The sequence below is a fragment of the Gymnodraco acuticeps genome, unplaced genomic scaffold, assembly GCF_902827175.1.
Source record: "Gymnodraco acuticeps unplaced genomic scaffold, fGymAcu1.1, whole genome shotgun sequence".
NCBI lineage: Eukaryota > Metazoa > Chordata > Actinopteri > Perciformes > Bathydraconidae > Gymnodraco > Gymnodraco acuticeps.
The window spans coordinates 7539258-7547448 of record NW_022991180.1 but is presented as its reverse complement, the minus strand read 5'-3'; positions in this window follow the sequence as shown (position 1 = coordinate 7547448).

The window sequence follows — 8191 nt, the reverse complement described above, 5'->3', positions numbered from 1 at the left end:
GATTATGTTCATTAAATCATGGTAGGTCTTGGCCATGGTAGGAAATTGTGATTGTGATTAATTCAGTAATAATTATGAAGCCCTAATTGCCATTAGCATCAGCTGTATTTTGTGTTAAGTAGTAGTTCAAAAATATTGTAACGCTAACATGCTAAACTAGGACGGTAAACATGGTAAAGAATACCAGCCTAACCAATACCTGTTAAACGTCAGCATATTAACATTATTTAAGTAAGCAAGCTTGCTTTAGCATTAATCTCAAAGCTATGTTACACTCTACAGTGCTTTACAACCTCAGAGAGCTAATAAAATATGTTTTTCTGTCTGTCCATTATTCCATTAAGCAAATGATAATCCTAGCACTGCATGTAAACATCCTGTCCTTGTTTAAATAAAAGCAGAGCCTGCACCAGAACTCTCGAGACAAGTAGGATCCTCTTAGTATCCTCTCTGTGTGCCTGTTATGCAGCAGCAAGAAAAAGGTGTTTTATACTGATGACAGGCAAGGTCGGGCCAGTGAAACAGGACAGTGCGAGTCTGGGTGTGGGGGGGGGGGAAGAGTGAAAGTGAAAGTGAAAGAGTGCCACTGCAGCGCTCCGGTGTACCACCCGCTACTCGGATGCAGCTACATATCAAACAGAACCAAGTTGCTGCTGGCACTGCGCCATGACACACAGCCCTGTCAAAACCACCTTGATGGGTAATTAGGAATACTCTATCATACCTGCTATCACTTAGCTGCTGCGCTCGTGCAGTCTGATGTGTGTGTGTAAGATGATGATGTGGCTGGAGTTGCTGCAGTGATACAAGTACATTTTACACAGTGTAACGTCAGCTGGGGGGTGGACTTTGAGATGGAGAGGCTGATCCCTTAAAGTCAGTCCAAAGCAGTAAACTCTAGCTGACTCCGATGTGTGTGTTTTTGCATCTTAGCGTGCTCATGCAGCAGTGTGTTCAACCTTGTGGTAGTTTTAAAGGGGAACATCGGTGTAAAGGCCCTTTGTGCGTGTGGCTGATGCACATCGCGTCCTTCATGACTTTGACCGGGCAGGCCTTGCAGAGTAGAGCGAGCCAGATAGATAGACGGAGATTTAAACAATTCTGTGTATATACAGCAACCAGAGAAAGAAAGGAAAGATGCTGCTTTGCAAGCTGTTTTCCCCCCTGTGATTTAAACATTTAGAATTTTCCCATTAACCCTCATCACTCACAAGGAGACCTTAGCTACAAATGCCTACTTTTACACTTGCGCTGTGAACAATTTAGCAATTTGTGCTGTTATTATCCTAATTTGCACATGCGGAAATGAGAGAAAGGGAGAGTACATTGTGTGCCCTCTGATTAAGTGGGATTGAGTATGAGCCCTCCACCTTCAAGAGAGATTTGATACTTGAGGGGTTGAAGTGTTTTTGATGGAAACTCCATTAATGATTGATAACGGGAGGAGAGCGGTTAAAAATCTCCCTGCTCCAGCACCATCAATTATTAAAAGCTCTCTCCTTGCATTTTGGTGGCACATAAAATATCAGTCACCATCTTAAAATCATGAGTTGATTATATCTGTCAAAGGAAATAGGGCTTTGTATTGGTTCCTGTAAAAGCTCTCCTCATACGAGGCTTGTATGTTGTGCATTTTGAAACTGCTTCTTACAACAGATTGCAACAATTAGCATCAGCTTGTTTGTTATCTGTTCTCATCAAAGGAAAGTGTTTCAAGACGTCTAAAATTCTCATTGATATTATCCTAGGTTTATGTTTTATTAATCAAATGAAAATGTGTCTAGAATGGAAATAGCTTAGAAATGGTTTAGATATAGGTCAGGCAGACGCAGAACAGAAGATTGCAACAAATTGATGTATACATTAGTCCCCAAATAAACTTAAAATACCCTTTGACAGTTAATCTTCCCCACAGCCTAGGGTGCAGCTAGCTTCATGCGAAGATTGTGTGCCATCCGCCACAATATCTCATTTAATAGTTGGAGTGATTCACCCCGTCTTTATGCTGAGAATCTGTCTCACGCACACGGCACATGTCGAGTATGATGTTGAGGGACTGAGTGGATGTTTGAAGTGATGCTGGAGATTCGTGTCAGTGTACGAGTGCGTGTCAGTGGAAGTCCTCCGCTGCCGAGTGCTGATTTGAGCCGCAGCGAGACGAGCTGACAGGCTAGCAGGCTTCTTCTCTGTGTCATCGCCAAGGTTCCCATCAAGCCCTTGCAGAGGGAATTCTCTCCTGAAGCCCTGCTGCACTTCCACACCGGAGACCTGATTAAGTCTTTATACGGCTTGTGGAGTCTGGCCTCTCTGCTCAAAGTGCTCCAAGGCTGCTTCAAGGCACGCGAGAGTAGATGTTTTCATGACGCTTCAATTGGTTGTGGAGCCTTTCTGGGGGTAATGATTATTGGCTCACATAAGTGCAGAAAATGCCTAGAAGCAATTCCATTTGTCTATGCTGCTCTTTTTTTGTGTCATCTGAGTGACACCCTCATTTAGTGGTGTCAATATTTAAGTTATTCATTGACTAGGAATTGAGTCCTGCAGCACTGCGTGTGCATTTACTTAATTCCCTTCAGTAAAAACAACCTCAGTCTCTTAAGATGAGCTGGGGAAAAAACGCTCCTTGTGATATGAATGTATATCAAGATGAAGGTATTTAAAGATAGAGATGAACGCTGACAGCAAATGAAAAGAAATAACAATAAAATGATGGCTGTTTTTATCTGTACCATCATTGACGCGTGGTGTCATAGCGGGCAACGGCGCGCTGCCCATCTTGTGTCAACAGACGTGTATTTACATAAGCTGTTTCCCATCGGCCACGGCTCCTGTCCTGAAAGCACCAGGAATCTCGATGGTGAGGCGGTGTGATTAGATTTACAGATGGAGATTAATGCGAACAGAGGTAATAGCACACAGGCATAAATCACAAAGAAGAGGCTGCAAGCGCCACGTTTGACCTTTTTGAATGGTGATAATGATTCTGGAGTCAGATGTGCTCATACTGAGTTAAGACAACCAATCATAAATGCTAAATCTGTGTGTGTGTGGAGGGGTTAATAGATCCGCCGGTCAACATTGGAGTGCATTTAGATGAAAGGGACATCCTGTGAGAAGCTGTCAGAACACTCCACGCTACAAAGTGAGTAAATGCACTTAGAGTACACACACGTAGCGACAGGCTTGATACCTGGTGCTCAGGCTCTTTCTTTAAGTGGGAAGTGAAACCTGTCTGTCTGTTTGTCCGTCTCCCTGTTTGTCCTTGCACCGCGGAGCAGCAGCAGGGTTATTAGAGGAGGCCTATGGTTGCCACTGATAAGGCCTGTATGGGCGCCGCCACTGACAGCGCTGCCTGCCTGCGCGGCAAACACAAGTGGCCTGGCCAGGGGATTACTGCCTGCTGCCATTTCTGCTGATGCCTTTCTTTATGTTATCCTCTCCAGTCAGATGTGCTGCATTTGAATAACTTGGCTGATGTTGTAGAAATGGAACTCCTCTAAATCTCCACCTGCATACAAATGAAGGCGAACGGACGAAACGCTGTGATTCGCATAACGCACATTTAGACCTTTTTTGGGTTCATAAGCCTTCCTGCATCCCTCTTTTCTTTCCTCCTGGTAGTGGCCACAACTGGTTATTAACATGCTCTGTCACTTACTGGGAGGAGTGATGCTGATGGGTAAGGAGGCTCACTAATCCACTCTGCCGCTGTCATTAGAGAGAAGCAAACAGACTATTACCACCTCCTCCTCTTTCTGCTCATCATAAGCCTGCCCGAACCCCACAAACACACTTGTACGTGCACACACACACACACAGCTATGATGGAGAGTGCCTCTTGTTTCTTTAGCGCTACTGAGTGGAGCCCTGCTTTGGTAATTGATCCTGTTTGGTACATGGGGAGGGGAGAGAGAGTGCAAGAGAGAGAGAGAGAAAGAAAGAAAGAGAGAGAGGGAAGGAGGCCCTAAGTGTTGTCAGTTTGCTGCATTAATTTTTCAACCGTGGCCAGTGAGGCTGGAGGGACGGAGGAGGGGCCCACCGCAGAGCTCGCTCAGAGGAACCATGCTGTACCTAATGCTGCTTTGTCTGCCTACATTTACGTTGCTGTTCATTGGTGTTCGGTCTAATGCTGCGTTGACACTGCTGCACGTTAAATTGCAGTCATTTCAATGATGGGAGACGGGGCAAAGGGGAAACGGTTTAAATCACGGTATAAGGGTATAAAGCGTTTGCCGCCCACATGAACACGCACATATTCGCAGCAGATAATTCACTGTGCTGAACTTAGGCTGTAACCGCCTGCCGTTGGCCAAGCTGCTTTTAAAAATATTTGCCTTTTTGGGGAACGCTCTTGCAGGTTGGCTGTGTAAGCAGCTTAAAATAAGTTCTTCTCTGTGAGACTCAATTATGATTCAACTGATCCGTCTACCCAGCCTCCTGCTGGTGACATATTTGTTTTCCTCCATCTCTTCTTCGCCACTCAAAAATAGCCTTCTGGTGGTTGTGTGACTTTTGCCTCTTTGTATGGGTGTTGGTGCCTTCTCATTCTGTACAGTATGTGCAGCTGATGATGGACAGACCTCACTCGGTACTTTTTGATCCCTGCTCTGGGCTCTGGTTGCTGACTCACTGATGATGTCTCCCAGCCACAGGACTGAGCAGAAAACAAGCACAAAGACTTGTTTTGCCTGCTATTTGCTGTGGTAGACAGTGATTAAATAGTGTTCATATAACTTCTCTGTTCTCCCCGTGTTACGTGTCAAAAATAGTCCCGTACTATAATTAGTACTCATGTTCTCATAATCCCGGTCACTGGAAGGAAAGTATACTGCCGAGTGATTTCTCTGTCCATCAGAGCCACGTTAGTGAACACTTCCATGAGTCATTTAGAGACGCTCACAGCCACAGAGGACGTCACCGCTGACATTTGTTGAAGATATGAGTCATAATTTCTTGCTTTTATTTAATATTTCCGAAGCAATTTGTTGTTGACACATTTTATTTAGCATCTCTAATGCTTGTTTTGTGCTGGGAGATGTAAAGTAGCTGCTCAGCAGCTCACAGCTCCTCGCAGATGTCATGCAAAGCATCTAAAAATGCTTTGTGATGATGCAGTATGTAAAGTGCATCACTGTGGGAGAGAATTGCCTGGAGGCTAAGCGGCAGTTAAGTTATGATCACTGGAGTTATAGCACCCACAGTACAGGAAGCTCCCAAGTCCTAAATAGTCAGGATGGGTCACATGCAGAGGACAGATTTTCCCTCTTAATAAACTCCAAGATCTCTTTACTTGGCAAACACCACACTTTGTCACATTTTTCAAAAGATGACTTTAAGACAAAGACCACACTGATGTGATTTGACCTAAAATCTCTTTTTTTTTTAACACTAGCACATAATAGCTTAGTAGTAGTACAAGTGTACAATAAAAAGAACAATACAAACATACATAAAGGAGTGTGCAAAATATTGGCCTGCAACAGACACATCAAATAATGTGCAGAATTAATGTCAATTAAATGTACCTACATTGTAAACGATGCATCACAGAGAGCCCTAAAAGCAATTTTGAGACCTTATCATGTTGGCTATCCATATGCTCTGACCATTCTTTTTCATTTGCTCATCACACTGCAACATAAATTAACATTTTTAAGCTTTCAGAAAGATCAGTTTTCTGTGGCATCGAAACATATATAGATCAGCTTCAATGAAACAGAAATGTTAACCTTTTTTTTTTTTTAGACGTTGGATAAAACACAAGACATACTCTCCTTGTGAGTCTAATGATACCCGCATGTAATTATTTTGTACCTAGATCTAAACAAAAAGTCTATTTGCATAGATTTTCTGGCAGCTATTCACTGCAAGCATTTTTTTAAATGTAATCTGATTAGCCTATTACTGCAGCATCTTAAACCTATTCATTTGTGGTGTGTGGTAAAGTCAGGCGAGGGGTATAAATAAATATCTTAATAATTTAGACGCTTTCTAAAATGTATTATCATTTGAATAGGGAGGAGTGGTGGTTTGAATTTTACGCAACTCACTGAATGCTTTGTTTCACATAATAGGTATCAAATTAATTACTAAAGTAGTATATGTATCACTTTGAGAGTACTACTTTTAACTGGTTATCGGTGCTTTCCCCCAGCCATATAGAAGAGACAAAACTTTTCCAAATAACATTTTCTACAAAGTAATGTATTGTAATTCTGTGTAGTGAGTTGTTTTCCCTCTGAACGAGACCATTTAATCCTCTAACCTGACAGAACACCACACTATGAAAGGCAGGGCTGGGCCAGAGATGAACTGTGTGATTTCTAGCCTTTGTACAGTCACACAGGTGAGAGTCCTTTCTTTGTCCCATCCAACAGGTGTGTTTTCTCCACTCCTCTCCACCACCCGCCAGCTTAGCTAGCCAGGACAGGTCTTCTTCCACTCCAAAACCATGATTGCATTCTTGAGCTATTCCGCCCCCTCCTTCAGAACAAGAGCCCTCCGCATCTCTCTCCCTTTCAAGTAGAGGCTGCCGGCCGCGTTTCCCCTTTGAAGATGTAATCTTGGAAAACACAGAGACATCTCTGGGATTATCTTAAATGTCTTCAGTATGTCAACAGCCTAGCCTTGTTGCTGTTGAGGTTGTTGAGCAGCGCTGGCTGTTTAAGGGGTCGGCTATGATGACAGCAAAGGAAAATGCCTCATCGCAGAGGTAATCACAGGGTCAACTCTGCTGACTCCATTCAGGGCCAACCTCCCACTGTTAAAACTGGATGATAACACACAATGAAATGATGTATTCCCCATGTGGCAATGCTGTGTTTACAATCGAGAATAATAGCTGGCAGTGGGGCGCTCAATAACAGTTGGGAGACTAAGGTGAGGTTCATTTATGTCATGGCATCTTCTGAAATGTTATGGAAATCTGAACGGTGCAGCATCTTAACCAAGCATACGCAATAAGATGAAAAGCATCATTGAGCCGTCACAAGAGGGAGAGTTACTATGCACCAAATTAGAGGCACGTAAGTGGGCGCTCCTTGAAAAGGATCTTGACTTTGTAATCATATCAGATGTTATCGGGAGGAGATTTTAGGAAGGGTAAGTGCTTGGAAACTAAATCAGAGAGAAGCTGCCTAGGGAACATGTTGTTATCATAATTACCTGCTGAGCGATGACTGCAGAACCGGTGTTGATGTTGACGCCGAGCCACCCTCCTCTCTCTCTCTTTCTCTCTCTTGTGTGGGCTGCTGCCTGCTTCCACATCTCTTTTGTGCTCTGTTCCATGAGTTTTTTCTTTCTTTCTTTCTTTCCCCCCCCCCCCACTCTTTTCAGCCAGGAACAAACTGCAGGCGAAAAACGCAAATATTGTTTTGGTGAGATCTGGCTCTGAGATCCAGGACAGTCTTACGTCAGAGTGTACGTGCGGGCGCCGGGGTTGCTCCCGGGAGCCGAGGCGAAACGTAGACCTCATCTTCTCAGTTTTCAAACAACAACCTGCTCCTGCCGGGGCCAGCCTGCATGGGTTTTTTTTTTTATTACAAATGATCTGTTTGAATGAAATGCGGCCCCTGCCTTCTCGCAGTTGGCATTTAAACGGGAGGAAATAACAGATGAGGATGATATCAGAGCGTAAGATAGTACAGGAGAGAGAGACCACTCAAGGATGAGAAACACTTGACCTGTTTGTTTTGGGGAAATGTTATTCCTCTGCTAATTTCCTCCTGATAAGTATCTGACAGCTCATAGTAAAGTGTTTTATCTTGGCTAGAAGGAAATGACTTCCCTCACTCACGGTGCTAATCGATATCAGAGACTCTGCTGCTTTAAATTGCATTCTCTGGCCCTCCTATTTGCATAGAGGTAATCAATTACATATATTAGCTTACCGCTTTTAGCTTAACATAGCCTTTCTCCTCCCTCCTGCCTGCCTCTCCTTACCTCTCCAGATGCTGCTGCAAATTCTAGCACTTTCCTCTTCCACCTAACATCATTGACTGCTGTTTGCCGTGTGGGGGGGGGCATTGATTTTTACTGCTCTGCCTCTCTCTGGTTTAACCGTTGATGAGTTGTGTTAAGACGCCCAGGGACAGCCCTGCCTGTTTTAAGGAGATGAGGTTGGCCTCTGCTTCCTCAGCCTTGGATGATAAGGTGTGTGTGTGTGTGTCTATGTGCTCGTGTGAGTGAGTGG